This window comes from Ceratotherium simum, chromosome 15 (assembly GCF_057802395.1).
Source record: "Ceratotherium simum simum isolate JZ-2026a chromosome 15, ASM5780239v1, whole genome shotgun sequence".
Lineage (NCBI taxonomy): Eukaryota > Metazoa > Chordata > Mammalia > Perissodactyla > Rhinocerotidae > Ceratotherium > Ceratotherium simum.
The window spans coordinates 10,089,659-10,113,051 of NC_141914.1; positions in this window are offsets into that span (position 1 = coordinate 10,089,659).

Consider the following 23,393-nt stretch of genomic DNA (forward strand, 5'->3'; position numbering starts at 1 on the left):
AATACACAGAGTTTTCATTACAGAGCTATAAAATGTAATCTACAGATCTTTTGCCCTTTGCTGTTTGAAAAACCTAATAAAGCACAGAGTTTATGACTGATATTACTGTTACACTAAGTATTCTAAGAACACGTGTTGAGAAATTATGAGAAGTTATACTTGTAATTCTGACCAAAAAACTGCGCCAGATGTGGACAGTGAGTTACCCCCAATAATTTTTATCTGAGATTCTCAGTGTTTTTCCTAATTCAGCATATGGGACAGATTGTTCATGAATGTGACTTATTGCATGGATTTATCCAGATTTTGATATTCCCTCCAGTATTTGAAAAGGACTAGCGTATATGGTGGAATAAGGGGAAAGTAACCAGAAACTGACATTGTAGTTTGGTTGCTTGTTTCTTCTGTTTTGTTTTAATCGCTGCAGTAATTAACCATTTACCAGTAACGATCACCCGGTCTAGATGGTGGTGTAGACAAAACAGGCTGCTTTTGTACAATTTCTGGCCTGCTAGCTGAGGTTCTATCATTTTCTTTCTTACTCAAAGGAAAAAGCATAGCAGGATGCAAATAGTGGGAGTGACATTATTATAGGAATAACTTTGGATCCACTTTCATTTATAAAACTGTAGACTTTGCAAACTTTAGTTCTTTAACCAAAACACCTCATTCTGCCTGGTTTTCCTTTGTCTCCCTGGCTGCTCTTTCTTAGTTTCCTTTGTGCATTTTCCCTATCTCCCCCCATCTCTTATTGTTGGTGTGTCTCAGCACACAGTCCTTGGACAGCTTCTCTTATCTACCCACACTTATTCTCTCATTCTTATCTCATTCCCATCCAGGCCCATGGCTTTAAATACTTTCTAGATGCTGATGACTCAAATTGCAGTCTCCAGCCCAGCCCTCTTCCCTGAACTGCGGGTTTGAATATTCAGTTGCCTGACCACTGTCTCTACCCGGATGTCTTAGGGCCACCTCAAACTTAAGATGTCTGAAACCAAGCTTCTGCTCTTCTAGGTACCACCCTGCACACACCACCTGCCAAACACGCTTCTCTGGTCTCCCAGTTGCTCTGGTCCAAGTTGCTGGAATCATTTTCATTCTTTTCTCAAATCCCATTCTCTTTACATCCTGCATTTGATTGCAAATCCTGTCATCTATACCATCAAAATATGTCCAGAATCTAACCACTTATCACCCCATCCAGTTCCACTGTCCAAGCCGTCATCATTCTGTCCAGGATGATTGCAATGGCCTCCTAATCATTCTCCCCACTTTCACCCGTGCTCCCTTCCCATCTATTGTCATCACAGCAGGCAGAGGGATCCCTTTAAAATGAAAGTCCTGAGATGAAATCATGACACTCCTTTGTTCAAAAATCTCAAAAGGCTTCCAACAGCCTTCAGAGTAAAAATCAAGGCCATCCAATGGCTGACAGGGCTACATATGCTGTGGTCCTCTGTTTCGGCTCTGACCAAGTATGCTATCTGCACCAGTTACAACAGTCCTGTTCCTTTTTCCCTAACACCGCAGGTCTCTCCTTCCTCAGAGCTTTTGTATGCTCTCTGCCTGGGGTGCTCTTCTTCTGGATATTTACACGACCAAGTCCCCATCACTTCGTCCAGGTCTTTACTCAAATGTCACCTTCTCGGTGGAGCCTTCCCTGACACCCTATCGAAAATGCAATACCCCGTACACCCTAGCCCCATTTTTCCCTTCATTTCATCCCTAATACTTATTCCCATCTAATGATTTGTACATTGTATTTATCTAGTTTATATTGTCTGTCTCTTCACCATAGACAATGGAGTCCGCGGGGAAGTCATATCTTTCTGTTTTAATCACGTATATCTCCAGCCTTTAAAAAGTACTTGGCGCATGATAAGAGCTCAAGATTTGTCAAGGAAAAAAAGAAGTAATGATTTTCAGCCTATCTCCCAACTGTTGATAGAAAACCTTGCTTAGCGGGATGGTCTAGACACGAGCAAAGTAGATCAACATTATAAGGACTGAACTCCATTCAAAATGTTACAACTTATCTCAGTATCTCCCCCATTGCGAAGACATAGCCAGTGAAATTCACAATAATTAAAGATGGAATTTTTTGTTTGTTTGTTTTTGTATTTCTCTATCTAGTCGGAGCAAGATGTAAGTTATATAGCTAAAAATTCCCTTATACCTCTTCATAGTAAATCTTCTGCCCTCACCACTAGCTCCTGGCAAGCACTGACCTGATTCCATTCCTGTAGTTTTGCCTTTTCTGGAATGTTGTAAAAATGGAAACATGCAGTATGTACCCTTTTTGTGTATGTCTTCTATCATTGAGCATGATGCTTTTATAGATTCATACTGTTGTATGAAAATTCTACAGTTGTTTGGGTTTGTTTCCACTTTTGTTTTTGCATATGAATGTCCCACGTCACACAAAGTCTTTGTGTCTCACAACCTTGTTAAGCTCATTTATTAGTTCTAGCAGCTGTTTGACAATTATCATCTGCAAATAGAGCCAGCTTTTTCTTTCAAATCTATGTATTTTTTTAATTTTTATTTTTTAAATAGAAATGGTATAAAAGGACCAATCTCCTTTCCTTGTTCCAAAATTTGGAGGGTGGGGGGTGGAATTGAGTCCTTCAGTATTAAGAATGATGTTAGCTCTATAGATTTTTCATAATTGGCCTTTATCATGTTGAGGAAATTTCATTCTATTCTTAATTTTCTGGGAGTGGTATCATGAATGGAGGTTGAAATTTTTCAAATGCTTTGTTGACTGCTCTTTATTTATTCTGTTAATATAAATTCCTTTGATTGATTTTTAAATATTGATCCAGCCTTGAATTCCTGGGATGAGTTTCACTTGGTTGTGATTTGTAATCCTTTTTATAGATTGCTGGATTTGATATGCTAATATTTCATTAATGACTTTTGCATCGATGTTAATGAAAGATATTGATTTGCCATTTTCTTTCCTTGTAATGTCTTGTCTGATTTTGGTGTTAGGCTAATGCTGACCTCATAAAATGAGTTAGAGAATATTCCCTAGTCTTCAATTTTCTGGGAGTTTGTGTAGAATTGGTACTATTTCTTGTTTAAATGTTTGATAGTATTCATTTCTGAAGCCACCTGGGCACAGATTTACATGTGGGAGTGGGGGTCAGGGAGGGACAAGGCTTTTAACTACATATTCAATATCTTTAACGGCTATAGCTTTATAAGGTTATCTTCTTAAGTGGACTTTGGTAATTTTTGTCATTCAAGGAAGTATCCCAGTTTAACTAAGTTAGTGAATTTTTTGTCATAAATTTGTTCAGAATACTCCTTTATTATTATTTTAATGTCTATAGAATTTATTACCATGTAGCCTTTTTTCATTACTGATATTGGTAACTTTTTGTTCTTTATTTTCTTTTCTGATCTTCCTGGCTATTGATCTCTCCAAAGAACCAGGTTTTAGTTTCACTATTTTTTTCCATTGCTTTTCTGATTTCTGTTTTATTGATTTCTGCTCTTATCTTTATTTTGCCTTTCCTTCTGCTTTCTTGGTGGTTAACTTGCTCTTCTTGTTGGGGTTTCATAAGGTGGAAACTTAGATCACTGACTTGATATCTCCTTTTCTAACGTAAGGATTTAGTGCTATTCTACTTTAAATATATTCTACAAATTTTTTAATGTTGTGTTTTAATTTTCATTTAATTTAAAACATTTGTAAATTTCTGTTGTGATTGCTTTTTTGACTCGTACATCATTTATTATTGTATTATTTAATTTAAAAATATTTTAGGGTTTTCTAGTAGACGTATTTTGCTTTACGTATTGTGAAGCTGTGATATTAAGTGCATATTCATTTAGGATTGTTTTGTCTTCTAGATGAATTGACCCCTTTATAAGTATGTAATATCTCTTTTTATTCCTAGTAAACACCTACTCTTAAGTCTACTTTGCCTGATATTAAAACAAAGTGTGCTCTCGCTCTTGCTCTCTCTGCTCTCACATCTTTATCTCTTTTTAAAAATTACTATTATGTGGTAGGAGAAAGCTATGTCTTCTTTAAAACCTTGCAGAGGCCTAACTGTGCCTCTATAAATTACAGCCACTTTCACTTTAAGCCTTAATAATATACTTACTGGAAAAGTTTTATATGCTACAATAATTGTTTGAAAATGGTGAATTATCCTCTAGGTTGAGGTTCAGCTGCACCTTTATAACTGGTAGTAATAATAGAGCCTATTATATAACAGTAAGTTACAATGTCTATCACAACATAATATGGAAATAATTTGTTGAATTAGTGAACACTTTCAAAAGAGAAGTATTTTTTTGTTGTTGGAGAAAGTATGAAGATAGACAAAATAAAAACAAAATGATGTACATAAAAATATAATTTACAAAATCTTCTGTTATTCAATTCTTCACAAATAGGAAAGTTGAAGGGGTTAAGACAATGGCTAAATATACAAGAAAGAGAAACATGTTTTCAACAGAGCCGAGGTCCTTTGAAAAAGTATGTTTGGGCTACACAGGTTCTATAAGTCTCAGAGCATCTAGCAATCCATGTCAGTGATCTTGGCAATGATGGGCAAACAAGTTGACCTTAAGAGCATAATCTATGGCTGATATACTTTATCATCCATGGAACCTACTAGAGTTCTTTGTATGTGTAAGTATTCATTGAACCCTTGGTGAAGATGTGAATGAATGAATGAGGAAGAGGACTATGATATGATGGCAGAGTGGGCTCTATACAATCAGAATATTAAATATCAATTTGCATGAATCCCGTGTTGTAGGCTAAAAATTCCTGTATACAATAAAGATTATCTCACTATATGACAATTTAAATCAGTCTGAACAATAAAAGTCTATAATAGGTTTATTTCACCTAAACTATACATTGGCAAGGCAGTAAGTCAGGATTTTTTTTTTTCCGAGTGTTTTCCTTGCAAAAGAAATCGATTCAAGTACTGGTGGTTCTATGAAGAGGTGGAACTAAAAATGTTTAACCACTGGTAGGCAATATTTTGGAGGATGCAATTTCCCAAAAGTGTCCACATGCAACAAGAGACCATGTGAGGACATTTCTGGGGGTGGTGGCCAGAAGGGCAGATGCTTGTATCCCCTGACAGAGCTGGAGGCTGCTCTAGACAGAGGGTTACTTTTGGTGATTGAAGCTGTCTCACGGGAGCCATAGTGGGTTCTTTTGCCAGTTCGTTGGCTGGTGGGTACCAGAATAGCTCCCCAAAAGTATCTGCTTAGGTTATCTGAGGGCTGGGCCACTGGGGGCAGGGTCTTTGGAGGGCTTGAGCAATGGTTATTTAAGAACCCAAATGAGAGGATTTCAATATTCTGAACAACCAGTATAATTGGATCATTGTGAATATCAGTCCTGTTTACCTGTTTGTGTAGTCATATACATTTGGTAAAGGTTGAGATGAACAGATTTTTAACTGCGAGAATTCTCAGAGCCTTAACTGGTAGTGCACATTGTGAATCTTAAGAAAGAAATGTTGCATCTAGGTTTTTTCTAACTTACTTGGACATGGAAGCTTTTTCCTATAGAGTGCATCTTGGGATTGTTCTTCTCTGAGACTGTGCTAATAAGTTCTGAAGTAGGCCTCTGAATCCGTCAAGGTAATTAATATTGTAACCACCCTAAAATCTCAGTGACTTAACACAAAGATTTATTTCCAGCTCAAATCACAGCCCAAGGTAAGATTGGGTTGCTCTCCTGGGTAGTTTTTTTCCCCAAATCATGACTCAGGGCTCTAGGCTTTTCTATCTTATGTTTCTGTCACTCCCTAGGGAGTCCTCAGGCTTCTCCCCTGGATTTCCTAAACCCGTTCAGCTGATAAGAGAGAAAAAGCATGTTGGATTGTGAGACAACGTAGTAATTTTATAATAGGTCCACAAATTCTTTCATAATCTTCCCTTCAAGAGGCGGAAGCTAATTCTCTTTCTCTTGAGTGTAGGCCAGAATTGGTGACTTGCTTTTAACCAATTGAATGAGTGGAAGCGACAGTGAGTGACTTCTGAAACGAGGTCATAAAAGGCATTCAGCTTCCTCCTTGCTTTCTCTCTCTCTCTTTCTTGGATCATTTCTCCGGGAAAGTCCAGATGGCAGGTTGTGAGGACAAGACTGGCTTCATGGGCGTGTGGGCTGTGCAGTCTCATAGGCCCCACACGTAGAAGGGCCCCACACTTGGTTTAGTGCTCGATGGTTGCCATATTACAATTAACAATAATTTTTAAACAAAGGGCCCCACATTTTCATGTTGCACTGAGCCCCACAAATTATGTAGTCACCTCTACGTTAGGAGAGGGCCATGTGAGTGGACTGTCTTGGAACTGAATCCTCCAGCCCTAGTCAAGCCTTCAGATAACTTCAGTGCTGCTGACATCTTGATTGCAACCTCTTGAGAAGCCTTGAGTGAGAACCACCCAACTAAGCCACTTTCAGATTCCTCACTAACAATGAATGTGAAATAATATATGTTTATTTTTTTAAACCACTAAGTTTTGGAGTAATTTTTATGCAGCAATAGATAACAAAATACAGGGATTTTAGGACTGATCCTGAAAGAAACAGTCTTTCCTTTTAACCCACATTCCATTAACCAAAGTCCAGTCACATGGATTCAACCAACTGCAAATGAAAGTGAAAAGTCAAGATGTCTTTTGTGACCTAGAAGAAGAAGAGAGTGATGAGCACACAGTCATCCTCAGATCTTGCCTGCTAGGAAATTGTCATTCACGTGTGGTAGAATCTTATTAGTCCATACAGCTTAGATATAAGGCTGACAAGGGTGTGTGGAATGGGATGAAGAAGCCAGTACAAAATACCAGAGTCCAAGATCTTAAAGGCGACCCAGGGCTGGAATACAAATATTGTGTAGATTTTTGGTTAATCCACCTTTGCTAGAGATGAAAAAGACCCCATTTAAAAAAAAATTCTTCAAACCCACTTTTGGAGGTCCTATTAACATAATCATGGCTTGTAGTCGGAAGGACTTTGGTTTCTGTCTTCAGTTTTCCATGTTAGTCCTGGATCTTAGGGAGGTTACTTAGTCATCCAGATCTTTCATCTCTAAAATGGGGTAGGCCCAAGATAGGCCATGTTGGCCTATCTTAAGAGATTATTGGGAGGCTTAGGTGACATTGTATATAGAGCACTTATCACAATGACTGGCACTTAATAAGCACTCAGCAAATATTAAGTATGATTTTATTAAAACCAGAAAGACAACAATATTGGTGAAGATAATAGGTAGTGATGGAGACATGAGGGAGTCAGGAATTAAAGTTTTCCTGAGAAACATTAAAATCGTCTTATTGATGCCCAAAGTCATATATCATTCATTCAACAAATATTTCTTCAGTAGCTACTATGAACCTGATATATACAGTGGTAGCTGCTGGGATTTTGCATTTCCTCTTGTTAGGTGCTTAGAGACAACGCTAGAGAAGATAAGACAGTGAACACGTGGTTACCAAAGCCAATATTGGCCAGGGGGAAATAAAAGATGTTTGGAGGGCCGTGTGAGGGGAAGCTGATAGGCTCCTACAGTACAGGGGCTTCAGAGAAGGCTTCCCTCAAGAAGCAATATCTAAGCCATACATTGGGGGTAGAGCGCATGTTCTGTAAATAAGAATGTGTTAGAGAGGGATAATGGGAGGATTGGAAGTCTTTCAGGAAGAGGGAACAGCAGAGAGAATGTACTGAAGACAGGCTTCCAAAGGACAATAGCACAAAGGAATCTAGAATAGCAACAACAATGAAAGTACCTTACCTGATGCTTTATGAAACCAAACTGATTTGGAATTGAAGTCAAAATAGGAGGTGGATAGAGAAAAAAACTGCACCGGATAGAGAAAAAAACTGCACCGGATAGAGAAAAAAACTGCACATTTCAGGAGGAGGTGAAAGGAAAGACGGAGTGGAGATATTTGATAGAGTGACTAGGAAGACAGGAGGTCATGCTCAAAAAGTAGGATGGGTAAATCAGCTATCTCAAGGTGATGCAAGGTCCAAGGCATAACGGAGTGGATGGCCAGAACAGAGGGTGAAAGAAGTCACTGGATAGAAGGCATTCACGAAACGGAGGACAAGTAAATTTCAGTCACCACACCTCAGGGCAGGACTTGGAATAGACAAGGACATCTTAAGTCAGGTGCCAGAATATTAATGGATGACCTTGAAAAAGACAAGACAGAAAATGATGGTGCCAATAGTGTACGTTTAGAGACAATAGAGTTTGTTTTTTTACGAGAGTAATCATCTTAAAATAGCTCTTGGGGGCAACGAGTATGATTCACCTTCTGACCCTGAGGTATGTAGGATGTGGAAGCTTGAGCAGCCTTCATCAAAGAAGTGATGTCCTAAATGTGTCCTATAAATCTTTGATTGTAAACAGAGAATGATTTAAAGTCAAAATGTCCCCAATTCCTAAACTAGTTACTACCAGAAAAAAAATTCGCCTAATAAAGAATTGTACCTTTAAATAAAATAGTGAAGAAGTTTTTCAGGAGGGGGTAAAGTACCTTAAACTATAAATTTATAAACTGTAAATAAAAATATATGTGCGCATATATACGTATGTGATAGTTATAATATACACACACATATAGTTAGAGTTAATGTTGTTTAAAAAAGAAAATTTTAAAAAGTCTGCTGTTTATATGTCCCATTCCACCTTTTATTATAACAAACTAAGCTCAGTCATTTTAGAAACAAACAAAAAAAATGGCTCAAAATTTATCCGCTCTTATCCAAAAAATAAATTAAAAATTGGGTCTGGTCATAAACGTTATATGTGTGTGTGTGTCTCTGAGCATAAAAATATACAAGAATATGCAGAGACTTGTACAATAGTTACAAAGATTTTCATTTTATAGAAGAAATGTATAAACACTTTATAAAAGAAATGTAAAATGCTATAAGTTAAAAAACAGCTCTCACGACCTCCATTCTGTCGTTGATCTTTGCACAATAACATCATCTCCAGGGTCTTAATGATATGTACGTGCATGTACATTTCAAAACCTAAACCCACCAAGAGAAAAGGGTTCTACAAACAAAGCAATGAGATATTTCAGATTTAATTCCCTGTGCATTTTAATCTATTGGATTCTTTATCAAGCTACTCTTTAGAGGATAAATCATTTGCAATGAGAAGAAAGGTAAATTCTCCCACTAATAACATCGTGTAGAATGAGTTGCTCCATCCTCCTCTACAGACTATGAGAGCTTCTGGCTGGTTAAACTGTTGTAAAAATCACTGTCAGTAAACAACCATTATCTCCTCAAGCTGACACCAAGGATTCTCAAGTCAGCAAACAATGTGGTCATCGGGATGGAAAGTAGAAACCAGTTAGCAAAACTAAATAAGTCCTTAGGTCAAAAGGAGCTTATTGGGGTTAGGAGAAACTAATTTTCCAGAGAGGAAGAAGGTGACACCTGAGCTGGGAGGAGACAAACGGGAAGTGGAGCTGAGCTGTGGTTATTGTCCTGGACAGACGAACATCCTTCTTCATGCGACTCGACGTGACTATGCCCAATAAACGTCACAATTCCCTCCTGCTACAGTATGCGGTGTTTCGTATCCAAGAGGATGATCTTGTTGAGATAACTTATTCTTAGCAGGGACACGTGAGAGAAAGGGGTGGGGATCAGGCAGCCTTCCAGGGCTGCAGGGATCCCAGCTCCTCGGAGGTCCCCTTGGAGTAGGAAGATGGCTGAGGGCGGCCACGATTAGGCTCTGCTTCCCCAGGTACCTGGAGAACATGCCCCACCCTCCCTTCCTCTCTTCCCTCCCTTCCTCTCTTCCCTCCCTGTATGGTAAGAACTGAGATATTTGGCCAAGAGGAGATTCTGAAAGGGAAATTGGCTTCCCTGGCTGAAGTCTCTAACTATAAGCTTCAGGAAAACATGACATGGATTTTTTAAACCTGTGATGGAAAAATAATTTTGGACCAAGGAGATTGTACAGTGACCCCTGTTTGTTGTCGCTTTGGTCATCCTGGTCACACCTAATTGATTCATCGGCAAGGCCTTTAATTGGTAGCTCCCTTCACTTCAATGCTTCACATCAATTATTGGTGTCTCTTTAAGTTTTTTTCAGTTGTTTTTGCTGCTCCTTCATATTTTTCCCCCAGTGCCTCAAAGCGTCGGGAGCTCGGATCATACAGATAAGGAAGGTGTCTGCTGTTTTATTTTGAACTCCGTTTCTGAAGGTCTTATACTCTCACTGCCCTTGCTTTTTTTTTTTTTTTTTTTTATGCTTTTTGTCTCGCCTCATGTCCAAAGGAACATACTCCGTTTATTCAAAGTTTACAGCCCAGATTGTCTTTCCTATAGTTACAAACCTGTTTCATCATGTAACAGCAAAAATAAGACTCAAAGGAAAACAGTGTGTTCAAGCATAGGATTGGAACCAGCCATCTCCTATTTTACAAACTTCATCTCTGGCATGCCTTTTAGCAAGTGATGAAGTTTGAACCCAGGACAACTTCTGGACCAGGACGGTTGACAGGCGTGGGACAGAGATTAGCCGCTTTTCCTCCTTCTCCTGGTAGGTTCTGCAGAGAATATTTTTAACCTCTCTCTCTCAAAACACAGACTTTTCAACAGTTATTTTCCACTCCATTCCTGCCCATTGAAAGTTGAAAAGTTGCTGGCAAAACACTGAATTTTTAAAGACCCAGAACGGAGAAGAGTTGAGTGAATCACCAGTGCCCTCTAGTGTTCAGAATAAGCAACAACTTAGAAACCACAGTCAGCTGCAGGGGCTTTGCTAAGGCAGCTGCTTAGGAGTCTTTTTCGTTAGGAAGAAATGTGGTTTATTTCCATTATATTTGGTAACCAAAGAGTTTCAGCTTTTCCCATAAATTCTCTTGAAACAGAAATGCTGCATGTTTCAGGTCAGGCGATATTTTTTTTCATAGTTATCTCTAAAAGCACAAGGAAATGCAATTATATAGTTCTTGAAGGGACTCAGAGTAGAACTTTTTTAAAAAAAAAATAAAAGAAACAGTTACAGCAAAGTTTTTTTCTATATTTAAGGAAGGGAAAGGAAGCAATTGATACAGACCCACTCTCTATGTCTGGAATTTAGTGTGTGTGTATTTGTGTGTGTGTGTGTGCTTTAAATTTGTCTCTAAGTAAATGTGCATGTGACCTGTTTTTACTAATAGGATAATTAATTCAATCTCTAAAAATCTACAGAAGAAAAGATGAGTTACCCTTCTTGTCCTAGAGGGCAAATAAATAAGACATTTTTCAGAGATTCCACAGGCAAAACCATCTGTTTGACATCACTCTGATCAGAGAAGCCAGTAATTCTTAGTCTTACGGGAGGCAGCTACAGGGTGGAGTCTTTTTAGAGGTGATAAATCTGCCCCGAGGTCCCTAGCGACTGGAAGCATGGCCTGTCCCTCCTCCCTCCCAGGCAGCCACTGGCCCCGCTCTCTCACACCCGCCCGGGGTTCCGCGCTGGAGGGGCTGGGCAGTGCGTGACTCTGAATCACACTGGACCACTGTGGTGAGGGCGGTGGTCCTTGGGGTGTTGTGTACCATGGACAGCAATGAGAATGATTAAATGTCAGGAGGAGGATGACTCAAAACTCATAGGAAAACACTGAAGTTTGCTTAGTTTGGCCAGAGAGAGGATGATGATGGTCAGCAAATATGTGACTTGCAGAGAAGTTGTTTTAAATGGTATAAATAAGGCATGGAGGGGAAATTGAACTGATAAGGGTGGAGTGACTCTCTGGAAATATTCCCCAACCTGAAATTTAGGCAGTTATGGAAATGTTTCTAAGGAAGAAGGGAAGTTTAATTTCCAGGATCTAAATTCTAAGTCAGCTAGAAGCATGGATGATGACATTCAAAGGTGTTCTGGAAATTCTCAGGTATGCAGCAGGATGGTGTAGGATGAACCGCTCTCTCCTAACAGCTACATCAAGTGGGCCTTCCCCATTTACATCTTTTTACATAAATCTTTCCCTCTGCACTGTTATTTCTCCCTCCTATTTTTTTTCTTTTCCATCACCTCTTTCTCCACACACATTTTAGCTATGCCTGGAATACCCGGTCCTTGTCCGTATGATTCATTCTCTATACTCATTTTTTCCACAGACGTTTTCCTTCCTGCCCTATGCCAATGGTCACCTAGGATAATGTATTCAATGTCCTCAGAGAAGAGTACAGGTTGCTTACAGGTCATGGCAGTAGCCTGTTGGGATGGAGTGAAGGCTTGTGTCCCCCCCAAATTTATTCATGGAGAACTCAATCTCAATGTGCTGGTATTAGGACGTGGGGCTCAGGGAGGTGATTAGGTCATGAGGGTGGAGCCTTCATGAATGGGATTAGTGCCCTTATAAGAAGAGACCAGAGAGCAAGCTAGCTCTCTTTCTGCTGTGTGAGGACACAGCAAGATGGCCCTCCTTAAACCAGAGATAGGGCCCTCACCAAGAACGCGACCATACTGGCACCCTAGTCTCGGACTGTCAGCCTCCAGACTGCGAGAAATGAATGTCTGGTGTTTAAGCCACCCAGTCCATGGTAATCTGTTATGGCAGCCTGAGCTGACTACGATGGCTGTGGAGCAGAACAGCTTAGGCTTCAATAGTTCTGTAAAGTCAGGCAAATCACTCAACCTCCCTGTGCTTCAATGTGTAAAATGAGGAAAATTATACAACCAGGTATGAGGATTAAATGAGTCAACATATAGCCACTTAGAATAAAGTCTGGCATATAAGGACCACTGCTAAAATGTAAACAATTTTTTAAACTATTTTTACTACAATAATAAAAACACACTTTATGTTGTGACCAAGTATATATATGTAGGTAGGTATATATATATATGTACATATATATAATGATATACCTATATGTCATTAAACAAAAGTTTCATCATATAATAATTACCTTATGATGTGCAATGCATTCTCTTTTGTTCTTCTATACTTACTGGAAAAAGATTGTGATAATGACCCACTAAATAATTTGGATGTTTTATTATTCTTTCTTGACCCACAATTTGAAAAATAGGTCTTAGGATATAATCTTAGGCAGTAAAGCTTTCTAGGATGTAAGAGGGAAATAGGGTGTGCAGATACTGTTGACACAAATAATCAATATCCAATCTATGGATAAGAAAGATAAGGTGATATTTATTGAGCCAATGCTGAGGACTAGCCCAGAAGTGTTATCTTCCCCAGAGAAGAAAGCACTCTGGAGGAGCATGGTTTACAGCTCGGTTATATACCCTTTCAGAACAAAGAACATACATCACGCAGGCCAGGAATGCAATTTTTTCCCCCAAGTCACAAGGAGATGTTTTGCTGTTTAGCACATACACAGCAAGTCAACTTGACCTTGGTTCTCTGGAAAGAAAAGCTCATCTTCAGAGAAGTATTGGTATTGGTGTCAGAGAAAGGCAGACATCCATCTCTAAAGAGTGCGTTCTTTGCTTTGGGAACACGTTTGAAGCAGATGTACAATGCATGTTTGGTGGACCATAAGTCAGGCTGCTCTGAGAAAAACAAGTTTTAGGCCAAATCAGACTTAAACCAGAATGGCTACCTCATATACATCATCATGTGAAAACTTCTTATTATTCTTATCTATATCGTACTTGGAATTTCTCACAAATCTCACAGCTCTGGGATTTTCAACATTGCAAGTCTGCTACGTAGCAGTGCCTCCTCTTGTGGGCACAAAATTTTTTTTAACTAAAGATGGTAACAACGACAACTACAACAGCGGTGACAATAAAACTGCCACCTTGCCAGTGTCCCAAGGTAATCAAATGGCAGAAGTTTCTAGAATCCTGTACAAGATTATGTTAGAAGGAGAAGCAAGCACGGGGCTCCAGGACTTCAGCAGTGCTAGGCAGATTTACATAACTTATGAGCTCCCAGAGGAAGCCTGGTGGGTGGGTGGTAGCTTCTTTCCTCTCTTCCCTCCAAAAAAGTACACAACCCACCAAGCATAAGATCCCCAGGACTGTGTGTTTGTGCATGTAGATGGCATTAGAGTGTAAAACATACAGTAAGGAGAGGTATTGCTTAATAAAATGTATATTTTTGTTTTAAGTATCTGTTTGCATGGGTGATATAAATTTGATTTATTACATGGAACATCATCAGATAATTTCGAAAAATACTGTTTCAGAGGATCTGACACCTGCATGGGCGGATCCTAAGAGGGCCACTTAAGGGTTAACTTCAATTCGTAACTGAACTGTGTCTTTTCTTACCCATTGATTTCTCTTATTCTTTCCAAATTCATAAAAAAAATAAAGATTAAGCAATAACATTCTAAAACAGTGGAGGTGGGCCTGCAACCAAACAAGGAAGAGTCAGTGTCATAATAATAATAAGGAACAAAAATTAATCGTGATGAATGTGGCCAGTTGGTGCCTACAGTAACTTGTGGGACAGAGGTTGGGTTTCCTGGGTTCAGAGAGAGGTCTGCTCTTAAAGAAGATCCTCTGAAAAGGCTGAGGTACAGTCTTCAGCCCTGATGAAGGGTTCTGCTCTCACAGACTCAGCCTCCACAAAGGACAAGGGAACATGCTGACTAAGAGAAAACTCACGTATGAACTGTTTACTACAAATCACGCTCTTGCACAGCTCTCTGCATTTTCATTGCCCCTGCACTGCAGACACAAAAGATAGTTTAATTCCAGAGATGCTACTCTCTCCTGACTGTGCATACCTCGATGACTATCATTTTCCAATCAGAAAGTAGCATTTTTCTGCCCTTTCCTGGAAAGTGTTACCTATCACCTTTGTCCGGTGTTGTAGACTCCAACAAATGAGATTTTAAGGTGTGAATCCACATGCTCTTACAGGTATGTCTGGTGTACTAATTACTATTGTGTTCTTCAAATATTCTCTTGCCAGTGACTGTCACTGCTGTATGCAGCTTTAAAACTGCAGAGAAAAGGGGTCTTTATCTTCTAACAGATCATCTAACAATGATCCTAGTAAGCAGCTAACAAGACTTCATGTATAGAACTTGTTCAATATCTAAATCTAGGCATGAGATCAGGTCTAAATAATGAATTTTTGAGTTTTCTCAGGTCAAACAGGTGCTGGTGAATTAATGGTGTATTCTGGAATGCTGGATAGTATGTTTGTTGGTCAGAGTAGACTATGCCAATAACCAAAAGCAGTCACCAGATCTCAGTGGCTTCACACACCAGAAGTTTATTTCTTGCTGGTGCAGCATGTTAAACATGGGTGGGCAGAGCTCTCTGCTGATCAGAGTTGTTTGGGGATCTGAGCTGACAGGATCTGTCTCGACACAGACTTCCATGAATACTGCAGCCAAGGGACGAGAGCATGTCAAATTGTTTAAGGAGCCTACACCTAGGTGCAACATACATCACTTCTGCTCACCTTGAAAGGCCAAAGCAAGTCACAGTGCCACAGCTCACTTCAGGGGGGTGAGAAAGTACAAAACCACCAGGGCCTAGGAGGAGAATGGGAAATGTTTAGTACATAACCCTAATGACTACCATTTTCCTAATCGTTCACATTTATTTGATGACCAAGACCTGTTCAACTCCTTTCACTTTCTATTTTCCTTTCACTAGTTGACTTAGTTTATAATCTCATCATCTTTCAACTGGATCATAGAAAGGCCTTTAAGCTCGGCCCAACAACACATCTTATATTCCAGCCATACTGAATTACATACAGACCACCATATTTTATTTCACACCTTCATGCTTCTTCTCACGTTTCTCCCTATCTTCTCTCCCTGAAAATAGTCCCTTCCCCTTCCATAGCCATCTCAAATTTTACATCCTTCCTAAAGGCTCCCAGGAAGCCCCGTGTACTCTCCGGTCCATGTTATATTTAGTAACACCGTGGTGCTTACATTTTCTCTATTTGTGTTTTTATATATTTTCATTATGTACTTATTTTATTTATTATACATTTATATTTTTATAATTTATATTTATACATTATGCTTATATTATAAATGTTATATATTTATATATATATATACTTTTTTAATGTATTTATTTTATTATGTATTTTATTATAAGAACTTGTGGCTCCTTTACTGAAATTGTTAACATGCAATCACAATATGTTTACAAGAAAGTAAGCTCCCTGAGGGTAGCAATCATTCCTCCAGAAGACATGACAATGTACCGTCATTCCACATTTCTGTATTTCTACTCCCATCTTTGGTGTCTTTGTGTCCCAGGTGGCTAGAATACTGTCAGAACTCAACGAAAGCCAAATTAATCTATTAATTGGTACCAAGAAATATAACTGATAGGCATTCCTGATATTTAGTCCATACTAGAAGGAAAAGCTATTTTAATACATTCAAAACTAAAAATTGTCACTAAATATAGACTCAGAGAAAAAGAGATTTAAAGGGTGTTCTGGAACGTCACCATTAAGCCATAGTGGTTTTTCAATATTCTCTTTGCTGAGCTCACTAGAATATATGTATTAATCTGTGATTTCTTGGGTGGCATAGGATAGAGCCTGAGGGTTTTGTTCATTTCTAAAACTCTTCTAGAATGTGATTTTTTCTTGATACATGTCATTGCAACATTCCTATCACTCAGCTCCCCATTTTTGCAATGTGATACATTTCCCCAGGTTGCAGCTTTTATTTAGATTCTACTTAGTGAGGCTACTTGCTTCCTGGTGTTTCACAACAAAGCATCTCAGTCCCAAGCCCGGTTCTCAAGTAGCAATTGTAGGAATTTATTGTGAGGAATCTGAACCAGAAACCTTGCCCTCATTGGTCACGAGTGGGTATTCTCAGCTGTAAGGGCTAATGCCTTGTAGCTAGATTAAAGAGTCCTTAAGGATATGTGTATGTGTGTATTGCAAGATGGAAGGTGAGTGGGTGTCTACTGCTGTCTGTATTCTGTGCTTTTAATCACTTACTATTAGCTTTAGCACCGTTAGATCACTAACTGAGTCTGTGTTTTGAACAGCATTCACTTGTCTGGGAGTGCTACATCCTTGCAGTGTAAAGAATTTCAATATTAAGCTGAAGCCAGAAAGAAAAACACAAGAATAGTTCATTCATATGTCAAACTAATTATAGTTACTTTGCTTATTCCAAATCCCAAGTATATTCATTCAGCTCACATAAATTAGGAATTTCCACTGTATAAGAATACAATTTTCCTAATCTATATCGTCAAATTTTAATCTACAGTCTTATTTATGATTAAGAGTGACTGTTAATGACATAAGAAGAAGAAGAAGATCTTCTTGTCTTTGGTCTTTTTTAATCTCAAAAGGCAGATTCTCAGCAAACACCAACTAAAACCTCACCAGAGATGACTCATTGTTTTCACGCTGCCCTTGAGATAAACTGAGCTCCCTGTAGCTCTGTGTGGGTGTCTTTGAAATAAGATCTTAAACAGTAAGCTCAGGTCCACTCTAGAGGAACATGGAAGATTCAAGACTTCTAACAGGAGGAAAGTTTTGGTCTTCTTTTTTCCCCTTCACTAAAACATATCCTTTCCACGTGATGGTTGTTCAGCTCTTCAGTATGGTCTCCTTCCGTCTTCAGAACCCCCAGGAGATACTCCAATGAAGTTGGGAACATTCAAAGTTTCCCTGTAAGACTGGTAGTTCTCTGGGTTATCAGATCTAATTTTGTAGGAACTCTGAAGTTTCCACTATATAAATGAAAGTGTCTGAATTTGGCATACCAGAAGAAACTAACAGAACACATTGGCTGTCTGATTAACATTTTACCATCTTATTCCTTCTTAATAGAAGCTAATTTTTTCAGGTCTGCTTTTCCTCCATGGGCCTCATACCTGCCTTAGTAGGTGCATCAGGATTAGATTAAACTCACGATCCCATCACCCCTTTCTATCACTGGCTTGGGGGAGAGGGGAGCACGTGGTCGTAAAGCTAGATCTTCACAGGACTTCCCGGAAAGGTTTCCTTATTCTTAAGAAAACAACACAAAAATAAATAGTTTCTTTTCTGCCTCTGGACACTGCCACTGCTTCATGTGATCCAGAAACTGTTGTACCAACTTGCACCCAGGAAGGGAGGGCTGAGGGCTGCCCAGCAGAGAGATGGGGGAGCCGGGGAATTGGGTCTTTGAGGACACTATTGAATCGTTGACCATACTGCACCTGGGACCTGCTTTCTTCTTCTTCTGCCTTTAGCTATGCGGGAAAAAACAATCCCTCTTTCAGTAAGGTATTTTGAATCAGATTCAGAGACAATTTATTCCTGTCTCAGTGACTCTGCCCTTACTTGTGGCTGTTCCTCATCACACGCGGATCCAATGAAAAAACCATTTTAATTTCCCATTAGTTCTATTTAGAGTCGCCAGATAAAATAAAGGAAGTACAGTTAAATTTGAATTTCAGAAGCACAATGAATAATTATTTTAGGATAATTATGTCCCATGCAATGTTAGGGACATATTAATACAAAAAATTATTCATCCTTTATCTGAAATTCAATTTTAAGTGCATACCCTATATTTTTATTGTTAAATCTGACAACTCTGGTTTTATTAGAATATTAGGAAGGAGAATTTAAAAAGTTACTTCTTGATAGAGCAGTGGGAGGTAGAATAAAAAGGAGTGTGTGTGATCTGATTAAGAGTCATCTGATCTGATTTACAAGGCATTTGAACATGAGGAAAATACCTAACTCACATTTTCATCCATAAATATAGATAATATACAGTCATAAATGCACCTGTGCAGAAAACCAAATGCATTATCGCCAGATCTATTATCATGGAAATAAGCTAAAAGAAGGAGAATTTCTTTCAACACTCTTCTTGCATTAATTACACCCCTTAAAAGCTTACGTACAAAAGGCATTACTTTTAAACTAACTCCTACTTTTTGTTTTCAACCCAGGCTATGTCGGTTCAGATAGATCCCTGGATTCAAGATCTCCAGATAAGCCATTTAGTCTCTGCATTGATTGGAAGGGATTTGTACATTTCTAATAAAGAGAAATCAGGAAAGGAGTTAACTAGTTTGCTCCATGGTAGAAGTGCGCTGGAATGTAACGATGAAGTTCTGGATTTGAGGCCCAGGAAACGAGATTAAGAATAAAAAACTAAGAAAATTGGCATGTGTTCTCTTATTTTGGCAAAAGTTGTGTAAGATTTTAAGCAATGTCCTTAACCTCTAATTCTTACTGTCTAAAATGCGGAAATGACTTGTTTACCATATGGGATTGTTTTTGTAAGTTTACAAGCATTTCACAGATGATAGGTCTCAATAAGATTATAAATTGGCATTACGAGTACACAATTAAAATACGAGTACACAATGAAAATCATCAGCTAGAGAACTCTAATTCTAGAAATATTCTCACCACTGCAATCCACAAGGATTTTATTGCAACTTCTCTTACATAAGTCTTGCTAAAAATTAATTTTACATCACAACTTCTCTCTAAAAATGTCTATTTCTTTTGTACAGAATCTCATTATCGAACTGTCCTATGATGCAGAAGCTCTCAGTGGCAGGCAACTGGGTGTTATTACCTCTGAAGCTGCCTTTCCAAAGAGTGAATATGAACCTGTTTCTTCTATATTAATGACATGATTCAAAAACTTCTCAAGTTTGGCAAATGAGGATTATTCAGCTGATGTCATATTTGAAACATTGGTCTTCTAATTTGATTATTTTGATTTTTAGCATTTCTCTGTAGAACTATAGATAGATTGAATGCTTTACTGAAAGCAATTCTTCTGCCATGAGGGAAATAAATGGAATGAGTTATTAAGTCCATTATGAGCCTTTGATTATTTTAGAATTAAAATATATATCATAAAAGGGATCCAAATTGGAAAGGAAGAAGTGAAACTGTCACTATTTGCAGATGACATGATTTTATATATAGAAAACCCTAAAGAATCCACCAGAAAACTTTTAGAAGTAATAATTGAATACGGTAAAGTTGCAGGATACAAAATCAACATACAAAAATCAGTTGTATTTCTATACACTAACAATGAAGTAGCAGAAAGAGAAATTAAGAATACAATCCCATTTACAATTGCAACAAAAAGAATAAAATACCTAGGAATAAACTTAACCAAGGAGGTGAAAGATCTGTACACCAAAAACTATAAAACATTACTGAAAGAAATTGAAGAAGACACAAAGAAATGGAAAGATATTCTGTGCTCTTGGATTGGAAGAATTAACATAGTTAAGATGTCCATACTTCCTAAAGCAATCTATAGATTCAATGGAATCCCTATCAAAGTTCCAACAACATCATTCACAGAAATAGAACAAAGAATCCTAAAATTTGTATGGAACAGCAAAAGATCCCGAATAGCTAAAGGAATCCTGAGAAAAAAGAACAAAGTTGGAGGTATCACACTCCCTGATTTCAAAATATGCTACAAAGCTATAGTAACCAAAACGGCATGATACTGGCACAAAAACAGACACACAGATCAATGGAATAGAATCGAAAGCCCAGAAATAAATCCACACATCTATGGACAGCTAATCTTTGACAAAGTAGTCAAGAACATACAATGGAGAAAAGAAAGTCTCTTCAACAAATGGTGTTGGGAAAACTGGATAGCCACATGCAAAAAAATGAAAGTAGACCCTTACCTTACACCATACACAAAAATTAACTCCAAATGGATTAAAGACTTGAATGTAAGACCTGAAACTATGAAACTTCTAGAAGAAAACATAGGCAGTACACTCTTCGACATCGGTCTTAGCAACATATTTTCAAGCACCATGTCTGACTGGGCAAGAGAAACAGTAGAAGAAATAAACAAATGGGACTACATCAAACTAAAAATCTTCTGAACAGCAAAGGAAACCATCAACAAAACAAAAAGACAACCTAACAATTGGGAGAAGATATTTGCAAACCATACATCTGATAAGGGCTTAACCTCCAAAATATATAAAGAACTCATGCATCTCAACAACAAAAAAACTACCAACCCAATTAAAAAATGGAAAAAAGACCTGAACAGACATTTCTCCAAAGAAGATATACAGATGGCCAACAGACACATGAAAAGATGTTCAAAATCATTAACTATCAGGGAAATGCAAATCAAAACTACAATGAGATATCACCTCATGCCAGTCAGAATGGCTATAATTAACAAGACAGGAAACAACAAGTGTTGGAGAGGATGTGGGGAGAAGGGAACTCTCATACACTGCTGGTGGGAGTGCAAACTGGTGCAGCCACTATGGAAAACAGTATGGAGATTCCTCAAAAAAATCAAGGATAGAACTACCATATGATCCAGCTATTCCACTGCTGGGTATTTATCCAAAGAACTTGAAAACACCAATGCGTAAAGATACACGCACCCCTGTGTTCATTGCAGCGTTATTCACAATAGCCAAGACTTGGAAGCAACCTAAGTGCCCATCAAGGGACGAATGGATAAAGAAGCTGTGGTATATATACACAATGGAATACTACTCAGCCATAAGAAAGGATGAAATCCAGCCATTTGTGACAACATGGATGGACATTGAGGGTATTATGCAAAGTGAAATAAGTCAGAGGGAGAAGGTCAAATACCGTATGATTTCCTTCATTAAGTAGTAGATAAGAACAACAATAAACAAACACATAGAGACAGAGATTGGATTGGTGGTTACCAGAGGGGTAGGGGGGAGGGAAGAGAGCGACAGGGATAATTCGGCACATGTGTGTGGTGATGGGTTGTAATTAGTATTTGGGTGGTGAACATGATGTAATCTATGCGGAAATAGAAGTATAATGATGTACACCTGAAATTTATACAATGTTATAAACCAATGTTACTGCAATAAACAAAAAATTAAAAAAATAAAAAATAAAAAAATAAAATATGTATCACCTAAAAGCCTATGGAAGCTAAATGTTTTGAGATTTTCTCAGAGAAGTTTTATAGAAAGAAATGTTTGTAAATTGTTAATCAGGATAAGCACATTCCAATCAACCACATAGAAATTTTCACTGTTCTTTAAAACTCATACTTTCAAGATGTTGCCAGAATAAATGATTGTCTTCTAATTACACAATTGTTCTGGCTGCAGCACTTCAGTTTGCAATCAAGAATGTGATGGTCTGAAGATAGAGGACAGAATGAGATATCTCTATGAACGTGAAGAAGTCCACCGTCCTACAACTATGCTTGCATTATCTGTAGGACCTCTGCCTCTTTTTGCTCAAAGGAGACAAGTTGATAAATTTCAAAAGTATTCAGATTGAAACTTAATTGTTCTAATAGGACAATGGTACGTGTCCTTTGGTGAGAACAGCTAATGAAAAACTGTGCCTTAAAATATTTCTGCAACACAGGAAAACTCAATTACAATTTATTTTATTCTCATTAAATTTCATGAATTTAATCTCCAAACATATTTTGAGTTCCAGCTATGTGCCAGGCATGACATTAGCAGCTGGACCTAGAAATAAAACATTAAATGTTGTCTCTTCTTTCAAGGCCCTTGTTTAAGGGGACAATAACAAATCCTCTATAATCTGGGGATCTTGTCACCACTATTGTTTGTTTGTTTGTTTTTGTTTTATTTTACTTTGTTAAATGAAAAGATCTGCAATCAACTCAGTTCTGATTTTATGGCTATATACCTAGGTAAAAGAATAGTTTTGAATTTTATGTAAAGTAATTTCTTATGCCCCGGTCAGCCATTGGTATCTAGACTGATTCTTAAATATTACATGCATTTGACTAAGAGTCCACCAAGGATTAGAAATAATTTAAATGCTTAGCACAGTGTATGGCACGTGGTAGGAGCCCCATAAACGGTTGAGTTATTTTTAAAATCAACATCACAATGGACTTTTATCACAAATACATTTTTAAAAAGCTGTAGTTATGGCTGAAGGAAGGAAAGATGAGTTCAAAGGTGATGTTCCTAGATATTAATACAAACAGAAAAGAAAATTAAAAATTCCTTAATTCATGTTAAAACAAGTTGTGGCAGTGAAAAAAAGAATTAAAAGGTGTTGTGTGCCAGTGTCAGCTAGGAAACCTTCAATCAAAGGCATAGATATAAGTTAGGAAGCTTTTTTATATTGGGGGAATTTTTTTGAAAGAGAAATAGGAAAAAAGGCCATAGGAAATAAAATTGTTCGAGTTTTGCAACTACAGGTTCTAAATGGATTACTGAGACATTATATAAACATATTCTTATATATATCTTCTAATATATACACATATTCTAAATGGATTCTTGGGATGAATATACATAAATTCTCAATGTGCCGAAAGGACAGAGATCCTCATGTAGCTAATCAGAATAAGGAGCACAGTAAGCAATTTAATCATTGCCCACAGTGATGACATTCCAAGAAACAAACAATCAAGGAATCCTGTTATATCCTTCCTTATTCATGTTATTTCTCTGTAT